At 38.3% G+C, this 15,427-nt stretch overlaps 1 protein-coding gene across 2 annotated transcripts in view; it reads left to right on the top strand.

Moving 5' to 3' along the window:
- SORCS2 (sortilin related VPS10 domain containing receptor 2) overlaps positions 1-15,427 on the top strand; it is a 761,685-nt gene that overhangs the window by 162,796 nt on the left and 583,462 nt on the right. The window lies entirely within an intron of this gene.

Here is a 15,427-nt window from a genome sequence, read left to right as displayed (position 1 = left end):
ATATTTTTGTTAAGCTAAACAGCAGAAAGAGCTCCACTAAACACAAGTTATGTAAATCAGTATATAGCATTTTACCAAGCGGCCAAAGTTGACTGACAGAACTCAAATAGTGGGCGATCAATTCATGCACTTTATTTAATGTTGCGAATGGAAGACAGTTGGTGCTCAGCAAACGTGGCAGGGATATTATTTCTGCAGTATTGTCATACATATTTAAAGCAATGCAGTCAGACACACTTTGGGGTAAAATGATCAAGCTGAGAGTTTCCGGTGGGCTTCAAAAGTTATGTTGCCTATAGCAACCAATCAGATTCTAGTTATTATTTATTTAGTACATTCTACAAAATGACAGCTAGAATCTGATTGGTTGCTATAGGCAACATCTCTTTTAAAATCCGCCGGAAACTCGCAGTTTGATCAATTTAACCCTTTTCTTTTTGAGGGCATTGGCACATTTGTCTATATTCCAATGTTGATAATATAATCTATAAGTCATGCATAGAATAATGTGTGCTTTATTATAATAAAAGAATAATAGAATTCGCTGCAGGGTTCTGCGACCATATAAAGTCACAAGGCAGCAGGCTGACAGCTTTCAAACAGAACAGTCATTAGGATGTGCATCTACTTAGTGGGCTGCACCAATAGGCGTGATACATCACCTGATCAATTCATAAGGAACCAATGAGATCACTGAAGCACGTTGAATATCATTGATGTTACCGGTTCTTAGTGAATTGATAGGCTGAAAGCTCATGACTACTTGCTACAGTCTCATACTATATCAATACAATATCCATGCTCACACAAGAACTGCCTCCTTTGTATATGAGTGACAGGTGTCCTATCAAGGGAAGTTGTGACAATGGACAGATCACAGGAATTGTAGACCAGTTCTTGGGTGATTATATTATCTCCATCAATCTTCTAAAAAGGAAAAATGGAGGTGTCGAACATAGTAACCAATCAGGTACTAGCTATCATTTTTTAGAATGTAGCAGATAAATGATAGCTAGAATCTGATTGGTTACTATGAGCAAAGCCTCCACATTTACTTTTAAGAAGGCTTGATAAATCTACCCCTTAGTTACTGAGTTTAGTATGTGGTCTTCTTGTCCATGGTAGTATTTTCACATTACTATATTATAAATGCTGTTCAGCACCTGCAAAGTTTAGTGGAGATAGTTAAGGAGAACCTGTCACATTGTAATGATAATTGTTTTACATTGTACCTAGGGCACTATGTAGGTGTAGAAAAAGTCACAGTTTTTCTATGCTTAGGACACTCAAGCGAGAGCCCAGAAAAATAACGGTGCCCGTGTGCATTCTCAGTACGTGAGTCAGCCTGCATTCTGTGCTGCTCTCCATCCCAGGTGGCTGTCTTCTTACACCCCAGATTCCATGCCACGTAAGTCCTCATGATGAACAGGACCATATCTACCATTAAATGAACCTAGGTTGACAAGGGCACAAATAGTTATGGGGTGCCTAAAACACTGAATAAGTGACATAATAACTGAATGAATGGCATATTGTCTAGGGTGAAATAATGCCTAGGGTGCCCCCAGGGCTTGCGCTGGCCCTAATGACAAAAGCTTGATGAATGTGACCCTGGAGTGAATACAGCGAGTGCCGCATTCAGAACTATTATCAGTTGGAGTCCCCAATTTTGCATACAGGAAGGGCTATTACTCCGAAGTAGAATGAACATAGGAAAACTGTTTTTGTTGTAGACTTACAAAGTGCACTAAGCACTATGCAAAAAAAGTATTACTTATACTGTCATAGGCTCTCATTAACTCTGCTATGACTTTGCATTTTATTCCACTATATATACAGTGGAAATCGTTGTATGTAAGAAGATTGAGTGCACAAATTTATATATATATATATATATATATATATTATTTTTTTTAAATACAGATCGGAAAGGAAAGAACGAGACAATTATCACAAATGTTTGGTAAGCTCTTATTAAATTCTAGCACAAACATTTATTTGCAAATCAATAGAGTTGATTCCTATAATGATGCCTTTCCCAGCTAAGAAAACATCACATTTCTAGTACACAAGACAGAGTACATGAGGATTTCATTAGTAAAATATTTTCACCATTGCACATTTTACAGCGTTCACATATTAACAACGTTTCCCTCTGGGATATTTAAGCTGCAGATGTGTATTGCATTCATCTTAATCACTTTTCCCTTCCCTCAGGAAGGATACGGCCCGTTCCCCATTCATAAGGAAGGCACAGGGTTAAAGACCATCAATAATCTAAATTGTTTAATTCTTGTTTACTATAATCTAAGTATCACCGGTCTTATCCTGCCCAAACCTGGCTGTTCAGTAGGATGCCTGGATTTATCTGCACATATGGGCATGCTGCCACTTGTGGTGCCACAAGCATGTTCTTTTAATGGTGTCCACATCTGGAAATATTAAGTGTTGCCACATCAGAAAAAACATAATTATTGCCCAACTCGTAATGAAATAGTATGCCACTATAATATAGTAAAATTCCCATTACATATAATCATTAATTAAATTTGGCCCACTAATTTATTCATAAAATAATTTGGCCCCCTGTAAGATAATTAATAATAATATTGGCCCCTCTAAACAAGAAATCATGAATACCCTGATAATTTAAATTTGTACTGTGCTTCCTGTGATGTCAACATTGGCCAGCTGACAAGCTGATGTGTTTCCTAATCTTGCCTATCCCAAGCAGCGTGTTGATTCTGGCGATATATTTACAGTAATCTTGGGCGAGTTTGCAAAATCGCAGCTTCATACATACGGCGACTTGCACTTGTTAGAGTGGCCAAACGTTGAGACGGCGGTTTGTAGCATGGCGATTTTGGTAAAATAACTTTATTGGCGATTTACTACCAACTCGCACTTTCATACATCGGTGAGTTCTCACCCGAGAAAATCTCTGAAAAACTCTAATCGCTGCTTGATGCATTTACCCCCTAGTCTTCATTTAATTGTTCAGCCTGATCTCTTGGGGGATGTAAGCACACATTTTTCAATGTTAATATCATACTTGCCACTTATAAAACCTCCCCAGGGGACATTCCAGTGGGGGGTCATGGGAGAAGTGTATGAGGGGGCAATTGTGACCAGGGACTGGCTGGCAGTCTTTAGCCCGGGGGACAAGTACACAGCACTGGCCCATAAGTTGCGGCCCATCCTTTAAGGGTGGTTTTCGGTACAATATATATTTATCAATATAAAGCGAGGCTATTTTAGTGTTGCTAAATCCAGTGATACTTTATTAGTATAAATGAAAAATCTTAAAATAATAAAAATAAATAATGCAACAAAAAGCAAACCTCACTTCATATTGCATTTTATTTTATATGTTCCTTTTCCCTACAGCACCTTTTAATATTTTACATACCTGGCTGATTATAATGGGATTTATCAAAAGGCAAAAAGCCCATTTGCTTTAAAAACCTGATGTTTTTGTCAGCAAAGGGCTTGTTTTTGCTTCGCCCTATATACTAACAGGGTTAATAATTGTTTTAGAATTAACCTAAACCAAATAATATTAGGGGAGGTACTGGGAGGAAGAGTAGAGCACTAGGTGTCAATCTGACACCCAGGCCCAGAGCTGGTTAAAGGCTCTGGGGGGCTCGGGCCACTTTAGACAGGGTAACCCCCTATGATGCAAAATGGTTATCATTTTAGACATATACACAGGCAATACTGTGTGCACTACTGTTAGGAGTCTTCACGAGCAGTACACAGTGAAACGGGACATAGCACCCAATTGTCCTAAGCGAGACAGTCACCCAAATTTGGGACTGTCCCACCAGATTCAGGACAGTTGGCAGACTGTCCTGCTCTCTCCTACCTGTTCTTGTCACTGTCACCACTTGTGGCTGCTGGTTAATTTAGCTCATTTGCTGCTTGTCTGGATCCTGGAATGTTGGAGGCCCTGTTTGGAAAAAAAAAAGGGTACATAAAAATTAGAAAACTCCAACCAGCCGCTCCAATAGCACCCACGTTTTATAATTAGGCCTCCCTCCATCCCCAACATTAAAATAATAATATTCACAGTTGCTAAATAGATCTATTTACCTATAACCATCCCTGACATTAAATAGCAAACAAATTTAATAATTAGACCAATTTCCATCCTATCAAACTCCAACCTTAAATTAATATTATTCCCATTTAATATATAAACCTATCTCCCTCCCTCCAAACAGCCCCAACAATAAATTAAATAGCATTTACGTTTAATAAATATAACCATTTCCCACAACCATCCCTCACATTAAATAATTCAAATTCACATTTAATAAATAGCCCTCCTCCCCAAAATAAGCCCCATATTCAATTAATATCCCTAAACCACCACAGCATTAAATTAAAGGTCCTGTAACCTAACCTTAAATTAATAGGTCCCACTATTAAAATAAATAGCCCCACAAATAAATTAAATTGCCCCACAAATAAAATAGCATCTATTAAATAATTACCCCCACATGCACTCCACCATTAAATAGCCTACCTCCCATACTATATAAAGACCCTCCTTCCCTCAAACACTATATTAACATAGTGGTCCCCACTCACACACACAATGTATTAAAATAGTGGCCCCCACTCACACATACACACACACAATGAATTAACAGTGACATACACACACACTGTATTAACATAGTATCCCCCCCCCACACACACACTGTATTAACAGGGTCACACACACACTGCATTAACATAGTGTCCCCCCCCCCACACACACACACACACACACACACACACACACACTCTGTATTAACAGTGTCACACACACACACACACACACACACTGCATTAACATAGTGTGTCGTCGTCCCCCCACACACACACTCTGTATTAACAGTGTCACACACACACACACACACACACACACTGCATTAACATAGTGTCCCCCACTCACACACACACACACTGCATTAACATAGTGGCACACATACACTATTAACAAAGCTGTGCCAGGTAGCGCTGGGGGCTCACACTAATTCATCACCCCGGCTGTTGCTAAGCAGCTGTTTCCTAAAACATATGGGATATTAAAAATATAATAGTGACGTTTTTTTGTAGGCATGTGCAGTACTAATTTGCATATTTTACGCTAAAGAAGTGGATGCACGCCCACCTCAGTATCGGCCCCTCTATGTGCGATTTAGTGTAACAATCTATGGATCAGTTCCATGTCATCTCAATAATATCTATTCTTCAGTTATAGTATTAAAACTAAGGCAAAGCAACTGTGGAGGAACCAGATATTGCATAGTCTTGTACTTGACATAGGAATAAGATTGACAGGAGCATTCTGGTTGAATACATGTCAATTATGGGACAGCGACAACAACACTGACACAGTAGACAAGCTTAGAGTATTATATATCAATGTCTTTTTATCTAGATTAATAAATGCAATGGGAACATAGGAATAGGGTTAGGGGGGCTTTACTAATAAAAATGTCCACACAAAAAAATGGTGTTATATAAAAGCCTGCTCCTTAGCTAATTTCATGGTTGGTTTTATCACATTAAAATTCAGCACAAACTGTTACTTAAAAATAAAGTACACCCATACGTTGTACATGTGTTGAAGATTTGATTTGGCGAGGATGCAACAATCTAAACTGTAAAATTACCTGCGGCTTTGCTATTTATAGACTTCCTAAAACCTATGGGATATTAAAAAATATAATCGTGAAGATTTCGCCCAGTGAAAGTACTTAATACAGTAAATAATTTCAAAACCGAGAACACATGGGCTGTATCTGGGACAGATGTAAGGCCATATATAAATCGCTAAGAAAGAGGCAGATAAGATTGTTCATTTATATATTTCACAGCATCACATTGTGTCCTATCCCGAAGAGAGTGAACACTTCTAAACTTGAAAGAGGTATATCAGCTTATTTGACCAGTTTCAACGTCCTTTCCACCAGACCGACAAAAAGTAATTGATTACTTCGCGAGCGGTCCAAACTCTATAAAGCCTTACTAGATGCCTGGCTTTTATTTGTATAAAATATTAATACACAGCGCTTTTCTGCCAATGCCTTGCAGGCTTTCCTATTCATTCCCAGCTAAAATCTATTACTCTTGTCACAAGAAGCCTCAGTAACACACACAACCCATTTTATTTAGAGATGGCTGGAAAACAAGAACAATCCTCTACCGTGTATCTCCAATAAGTCTGTTTGTTTTTTTTTAACTGTTAATAAAAGAAATGTAAAGCATAGAGACGGCTCTATTTGAATACAGATCAGTGCAAGGGACCGTGAAATATATTAACGGAGGGAAATAAAGTCAGATAAAGTCTATTGAGTCTTTTTCTTCGTCTTTGTGTTTTATTTTTTCCACCTTGTGGGCATTTATTGAGGTTTTTTTTTCATGTTTGCTCAGATCATATATTATCGCAGACCATTACTTTCTACCTTCTGGCATTAAGCTTCTGAACCAAAATGTGATATTCAGTGAACGTGACAACGGGTTTGATTGAACGCTGCTATGTTGGGTGGGGAGATAGATCACTGTCACAAAACTACCTGAACCGGCCAGTAAACTTTTCAGCCTAATGGTCACAGTTGTCCTGGAGACAATTATTGATGTCTTTCTCTGGGCGTGATGTATCACTGGTTGTAACCTGGACATTTATTTTGACAAATCCTTAAAATCCTTAAAGCTTCCTCCAGATCATTAGAACAATGAACATAAACCTCCAATGTTTATGTGTTTATTGGCACATTTGCATTAAATGTCAGAGCTGGTAAGGGGGACGGAGGACAATTGCCCCTGGGCCCCTCTTGTTTACACAGATAGGGGTCAAATGAGAGTCAAGGCTTCCGTTAGTGCTGAGCGTAATCAACTTAGCAGTGCGAGATCGCTGTGTATAACAACATCTATGTGGCTGTTTACCGATATCACTGGTGCATACGAGCGGCCATGAAGCAGATTAAAATATTTCTCTCCATGGGCCTGATGCTGAGTTAGAAGCAAAGCAAAGAAAAGGAGCAAATTTGCACCTTGGCAAAACCATGTTGCATTAGAGGGGGAGGTAAATTTAAAATGTGATGCCAGATTTTTAGCTGGGATATGGATTGTCCTAGATCAACTTTAATTTCAGTGTAAAAATAAAACAATCAATTATTTGTGTGCTACATGAAAAAACAGCCAGTAAAAAAACCCAAAAAAACAAGTTGAACCCCTTGTATTGTAACATGTTTTGTCAAGATGCAAATTTGCCTCTTTTTTTCCTTTTGCTCTTAACTCAGCATCAGGCCCCATGATAGCGATGATTGCTCACCGCCTGCGTCCGACGTCTTCCCTCCCCTGTTATATGACATCGTAACCACGTACTGTTATCACTGAATTGTACAATCAGTGCATCTGGGAAAATAAAATGACATGAAAAAGGGAAACATCTGAAATTGTTACCATCAAACAAATTGTATTCCACACAAAGGAACGGGATAAGAATAACATCATGAACACATTGGGGCTCATGCTGGTATGAAGACAATTTGCATTTTTACAGTATTGTATGCTTGTTTACATCTGCGCTGCGCGCAAACCACTCATTTCGAAACTAGTGCTTTGTGCGCTTGGTCAGATGTAAAAAGCGTATTATACGGCAAAAACAAAACTTGCCTTCCAATCACCATGAGCACCGTTATGTTACAGCCAAACCAACGGAGTATTCTGTTTCAGTTACATTGTGCCAGCGCACAACCTATACGATGATGGATTACATGTGATGTCTGCTACACATGCAGACCAATAGCTGGTCCTTCTCTATAGAGCTTCCAAATGTCTTAATGATCACTATTCTGTTTGTGTAACACAAGTAGAGATGCTCATAATTGGTTTTCTGAAAGCCGAGCTCACCCAAACTTAGGGGATCCAAGTAGGCTCGCGAGTCGGCTCAGTACTTTCGCGAGTCCTCGGATCTGAATCGAGGCAAAACGTCATTGTTGCGTTTTCAGATCTCGTAGATTTTGGATTCCATAAGTACCTCCCTCCCCAAGAGATCCAGCACCATTGCTCACACAGAAACAGGGGCAACAGTGTACTTGTCACTCTCTAGTCTCAAGTGCCATTGCTCACACAGAAACAGGGGTAGCAGTGTTCTTGTCACTCTCCAGTCTCCAGTGCCATTGCTCACACAGAAACTGGGGCAACAGTGTACTTGTCACTCTCCAGTCTCAAGTGCCATTGCTCACACAGAAACAGGGGTAGCAGTGTTCTTGTCACTCTCCAGTCTCCAGTGCCATTGCTCACACAGAAACAGGGGTAGCAGTGTTCTTGTCACTCTCCAGTCTCCAGTGCCATTGCTCACACAGAAACAGGAGGGGTAGCAGTGTTCTTGTCACTCTCCATTCTCCAGTGACATTGCTCAGTGCCATTGCTCACACAGAAACAGGCTAGCAGTGTTCTTGTCACTCTCCATTCTCCAGTGACATTCTTATACAGAAACAGGAGGGGTAGCAGTGTTCTTGTCACTTGACAAAAATTGACTGGAAATGACTGGAAATTAATGTTATTGAGGTTAATAATAATAAAAAAAAAAACCAAATTATGTGATTTTAGAAAAAATAGGGATTTTAGAAAAAAAATATATATATATATAAAAAAATAGGGATCCAAAATCAAAACCAAAACACACGAGGGCGGTTTTGCCAAAACCAAGACCAAAACCAAAACACAAAGTCAATCCAGATCCTAAATCAAAAGCAAAACACGGGGGTCAGTGAATATCTCTAAACACAAGGCAAGTACACAGATTAATATACCTATGTATTATTTACAAGATAAGTTCAACTTTTGGGGATTTTTTTCTCTCAATGAGCAAAATAGATCCAAAGAATTATTATTATTATTTTTTATAAAAACGTGCCTACCCTATATTTTAAGATTAGTTAGATACATTATGTAGCAGAATGTATCCAACAGTGACCTGTTACGCTATTTGAAAACATACTTGTGCTTCAAGAGAGTCAAAAAGGTGTTTTGTTTCTATGGAAGCGTCTGGCAGAAGCATTCCTGGGGGAGTCTTTTCTCTGAGATCATAATAGAGAAATTCGTCCACCAGGTAAGATTTAATCATTGTCAATTGGCGAAGTGCATCTAATTGGATGAGCATGACATCTGTACAATATGAAGGTTGGCAATAGTTAATAGCTAGAAGAAGTACCCCTACAAATGAAAGTGATGCTCTCTATTGATCGCTGTCATTTCAGAGGTCAGAGGTTAGGAAGCAGCTCAATATATTTGTAGCTCAATGTAGCACAGGAAGAATCAATGCAGGCCTATCAAATAATAATTATTATGAAAGCAATTACTAAGTAACTCTATGTATAGACCTTCAAACTATAACGTTTACATACAGTGTATGGTAATAAGCCATATAATCAGTGTTTTATTTTTATGGGGAAAATGTTAAACAAGTAATTCTGTTTAAAATGGAACTATCCCCTAGATACACTTAAGGTCTATGTCATTAAGGAAAATAAGGCAAAAAAAAGGTGTAAATGCAAGGGGTGCAAATTAGTTTATTATTTTGCACGTAAGTTAAATTCTGGCTGTATTTTCATGTAGCACGCAAATAATTGACAGCTTTTTTTTACACTGAAATTTAAGATTGATCTAGGACATGCTCTACCCCAACTATAAATCTGCCATCACATTTTAAATTTATCTTCCCCTCCAATGCAACATGGTTTTGCCCGGGTGCAAAGTTACTTTTTTATGCTTTGTTCTCCTTAATGACTCAGCACAAAACTGCAGCAAAAATGCTGTTTTGCGCAACGTCCCCCATATCATGGATTGTCAAATCAAGATGGCGGCTTGTCCTGATGGTAGGAGCTGGGCAGGTTGTGTCGTTTCTTTGGGATAAGTGCATGAATGTACTTACGTATGCACCCAAGTGTAAAACTGAGCTGTTGTATTGCAGGACAAGATTATTTAAATGTAATAAAGGGGTGATGAAAGGTGTGTTTAGGGTGGTGCTCTCTGTGGGCGAGTACACAGATTTTTTTTGTCCCACCGCAAAAGGACTTGAGTTTCCCCCCATGTGGTTTAGATTGGGTCTCGTCCATATACTTGGGGGATACATTTTGCACTTTCCAGTTGAAATTTCTTTGGTCAACGCGTCCTCTATTTTATTTTGGACCCACACATTCAAAATGTGTGGGTCCAAAACAGCCATCAATACTGACCAATATCTAAAATAAAGGACAAAGAGGGGGCGCTTTCACGATGTAGAAAATTCACTTTTTATTTTGCAACAAATGATTCTCTGCTGAATAGTCCGGCAGACAATATGCATTGGTGCAACCTTCAAATCTGCTATTTATCATCATCATCATCATCATTATCTATTTGTATAGAGCCAGTAATTCCGCAGCGCTGTACAGAGAACTCACTCACATCAGTCCCTGCCCCATTGGAACGTACAGTCTAAATTTCCTAACACACACACACACACACACACACACACACACACACACAGACTAGGGTCAATTTGATAGCAGCCAATTAACCTACCAGTATGTTTTTGGAGTGTGGGAGGAAACTGGAGCACCCGGAGGAAACCCACGCAAACACAGGGAGAACATACAAACTCCTCACATGATCAGGAATTGAACTCATGACCCCAGTGCTGTGAGGCAGAAGTGCTAACCACTAAGCCACCGTGCTGCCCACGGTGCCATTGTTTGTGTACTGGAACATCTTGGCCCCCAACCCGCCCACTTTACTAAGAAGTGAGCAGGCCGTAGGGGGTTGCCTGCTCTCCGAAATTTGGAGGCTTCTCGGACATTTCGGGAGGGTAGGCAAGTATGCTAATATGTAAATACACAATGTTTAGGTATATTCTTCCACTAAGCAGCTTTAAACTCACTCTGTTTCTAGGGTGAAATATATTTAATTATTTTTTTGTCTAATTAATTATATTTCCTAATTGTGCATTACTGTGTTTTATGGCAATAATGGTAATGTGCATTATTAATAATAGCAATAATAATGTTAGAATTTTGGAACCTATATAAAACCACTCCATTAATTTTCATTTTACAGTTTAATAGTTTTTATGTCTAAACATTTGCATAATTCAATTCATAATTTAATTGGCTGCTGGAAATTAATTTTTCAGATCATTCACCTTTGGGAATATTGTGGAAAGTCAATAAAAAGTTTACATTCCTGTCATTTTATGGCCCTTTGATAGTGTTCTCCAGTGATAGTTCTCAGTTTCCCCCTTAGGCACATTGTGGTAGAATGTTCGTAGAAGTTCACACATTCTACTTGTTAATATTAACTAATTTAACTCCCCCTAGAACCGTATTTTAAGTTTTGGCTCAAGCTTATTATTAAAAGGAACTAAATAATGCTGATGTGTTGTGGGGAATGATGATTGTATGTCAAGTCACCTCTGTATGCTCAGAGAAACGGTTAGAAGTTGTTAGTGGACACTGCCATATTTCTGTGAATGCCCATCATACATGTAATATTTTGGATCCACGAATGATATGCTTTGTTAGCAGCCTGTGTTTTTAAATAAATATAAGTTTTGGGGGGGCTTTAATCCGTATTTAAAAGTGTTATACATAGGTCTACTGTTATTTATTAACATTTTGCAGTATAACAACAGCTGTCTATTTTCCATCTGCCGATTTATCATCAAATTGGCCAACCATTGACTGGTCCCTTTTTGGCAGACCAAACTCCAACACAGTCGGCATGCTATTCAGAAATTGGGCTGCCAGTGACCTCCCAAACTGTATATAGGACCAGGATAGCGAGACTCACACATGAGCATTTGCATTCTGTCTTAGGCGGTAATTTATGAAGCCTTAAAACATGTGGAATCTGCTTTTTCGCATGGTTTAGGCATTTTTAAGTAAAATGTTAATTTAAGAATAGCCTAACTCAGGAGATACTGGAGATACTAGTGCCGCATTATCCGCAGCCCCCATAATACCCGATGGGGACTGATGGTCTGGGTAATTTTATCAAGCTCTGGAAAGCTCAGCTTTTCCAAACTTTCCAGGAACTTTGCAAGATCTTTGCAGGAGAGGGACCTTTGGATCCCTCCGCAACAGCGTTGCTGCTCTTCCCTACGCTGTATAACACTGTTTATCCACAACCATAGGTCAGAATCCATAGTCTTCCTTGGAAAAAAGTCCCTAGGAAAGCCTCCTATAGGACGCAATGTTCAGACTTAATTTGTACTTTAAATCATAACGATGACAGATGATACTTAATGGGGAAAAAGACAGATGAATCTTAAATAGGCCCCTTTTTATTATTACCATTTATTTATATAGCGCCACTAATTCCGCATCGCTGTACAGAGAACTCACTCACATCAGGGGCTTACAGTCTAAATTCCCCCCAAACACACACAGAGACAGACTAGGGTAATTTGTTTGCAGCCAATTAGCCTACCAGTATGTTTTTGGAGGAAACCGGAGCACCCGCACAAACACGGGGAGAACATACAAACTCCTCACAGATAAGGTCATGGTCGGGAATTGAACTCATGACCCCAGTGCTGTGAGGGAGAAGTGCTAACCACTGAGCCACCATGCTGCCCCTTACAGTGATGTCATCAACTGTAAGCCTAAAGATTGTGTCGCAACAGAGACATCATCAGCTACTTTCCAGACACAGCTTAATGGCCACTAACGAGCAGTATCAAATGGGAAAGAGATGATAATGATGAAAAGCAGCAGATACGTATAATATAATTTGTAAATGATAACTGAAATCTAAAGTAATCTGAAACTGTATCTGCCTGTAGCAACATAGAAGGAGATGTATTCTTGTTGGATGCCATCATTAGCATGCAATAAAGGCTTTGATAGGCTGTTAACATATGCAGAATACACAATCATGGGGAATAATATTCATTCACTTGTCAATAAGCACCTCTGATTCAGGAGTATACATATCTAGGAAATGTAATTTACATGTAAATACTTCCACACTGGGGTCTTGGTACATGACACAGGTTGGTGTTCACATGCAATAACCAAGTATAGGCAGCCTGTTTCACCCTCATTAGGACTTCTCAATGCAGGATAAGATTTACTGGTAGACACGTGATGCGTTAAAGAGAAAGCATCAATAGTAAGAGCAGATAGGGACACACTGAAACTACTCCTTCAGATCCAATATGTAAAATAATCCGTTACTGTTTAGGAGAAGAGGCTTCTGGGTATTGCTGGGTCTGCAATTTTCAAGAAACCTTGAATACTTTCTTTTGTTCTTTACAATAAAACTGTAAAAAGAACTATTGATCTCTTCAGCACTTGTCGCTTTATCTATATTCAGAAAACAAATCAATTAAATACAAAACATTTCTATAAATATGTCCTGATTTCAGATTGTGTGGCAGGAAACGGGAAAACCACCTTTCGCCCACGCATAGCCTACATAGCCTTTTGCCTCACTAGAAGAGCTAGTCTGTATCACTTCTGTACCAAACTATGAATTAATGGGAGAAAGATAATAATATTAGTTATTGTGCCTAGTTTTAGATCCTTGGCAGATGGGTCGACTGTAATAACAGCATAGGTTTTGAAACACTGTTATTATAATCACACTTAAAAAAGCTGTTTATGAATAAGTTTCCAAAAGTTTAAGTAGAACTTTTAATGAAAGGGTACAGAACTTTTTTTTCCAACATTTTATATTAAGCTCGGAACATTTTATTTTTAAAATAGTCTTAAACGTTCTTAAAACTTAAATCCGCATTTAATGTCCTTTTACTTATTATTAAAATAAATGAATGCATTAATTATGAAGATTGCATTTTCTAGCTATACGGCGTTATCTCCTTATTTAGAAGCTGTGTCCTTAATGAATCTTTATTTCATAATTAGAAACGTTCTGTTGCGTCTATGTGATTATTAGAACTATTTTTCACTAATGATTTTCTTTCAATTTTTTTTTTTTTAAACTATTTCTATTGAAAAAAATGCAAGACAAGAACAGGAACCAACAGATTTGTACAAACTCTCCAGTATCACAATAGTAAAACATAATATATATATATATATATATATATATATATATATATATATATATATACATACATACATACATATATATACATACACATATATATATATATATATATATATATATATATATATATGTGTGTATATATATATCCATATATATATACACACACACACACACACACACATACATATATATACATACACATATATATATATATATATATATATATATATATATGTATATATATATCCATATATATATATACACACACACACACATACATATATATATATATATATATATATATATATATATATATATACATACATACATATATATGATTATTTTTTTAGAATACTAAAAAGAATATGTAGAACCAATAGCAAAAAAAAAGAGAGGGGAGTGATTTTCAACTGAAGTGTTTATGTTACGAGCCGCGGTTCGCTCGTCTCCCCTGCTGGCGTCCTGGTTGTCATAGCAACAGCCAGGACGTCACTTCCAGTTCCTAGGTCCCGGCTGTCACCATGGCAACGGCTGGGATGCTCTCGCTTACAGCCCTGCATCCCAGCATTAGAGACAGCGGGGCGCAGGTGCTGATTAATTTAATATCTATGGACAACCTCAGGTGGCTGATTATTATTATTATCTCCCAGCACCTCTGTATTCTCATTGGGCAGTCTAGGTATTTAAGGCAGGGTGGGCTTAGCCTCCCTGCCGGTTATAGCGTCTCAGTTCCTCATTAGCTAACCTGCTCCTGTCTGTTACTCTGATTTTGGGATTGATTACGGTGTACGAACCTTTGGCTTGTTTTCCTGGATTTGATTGTTTGCTCGTGGCCCTGACCTTTGCCTGTGACCCGGATAACCCTGTTTGCTGCCGGCCCTGACCTTTGCCTGTACCTCACTACGCCTGTCTGCTCTAGTCCGTGGCCTATTCCTGACCACCCGAATCTTCTGTACTCATCTCCTACTCTGAGTTACTCATAAACTTGCACTACATTGAGTTAAAGACCTGGGGGCATCTGAGTACCTGTGAGCATAACTAGTCTCTGCGGGAAAGGTGGCTACTAAAAGTCAAGACCTCTACTCCTACAGTTCTGTAAGTTTATGATAACTACCGTAACAGTTTAAGAAGTTTTGTGAACTACATAGGAAATGATGTTGGCGGGAGCATAAAATTGTACAATTCTTTTAGTAAACAAAGTTAAATTCTCTTTACTTCATTGGTTTTTATAAAATATTATCTTTCAGATGTACTGATGTTTGTGCCAATGTGTTTCAGAAATCAAGTTTTTTGCCCTCAAAATGTTATTATTACCCAATATCACAAATTATTTGGTGAATGATATTCGCCTAAATCTAGTCACTAGATGTGTCAG

Source organism: Mixophyes fleayi, chromosome 1, assembly GCF_038048845.1.
Source record: "Mixophyes fleayi isolate aMixFle1 chromosome 1, aMixFle1.hap1, whole genome shotgun sequence".
Taxonomy (NCBI): Eukaryota; Metazoa; Chordata; class Amphibia; order Anura; family Limnodynastidae; genus Mixophyes; species Mixophyes fleayi.
The sequence above is the reverse complement of the archived record's forward strand: the minus strand, read 5'-3'. Positions and strand labels throughout refer to the sequence as shown.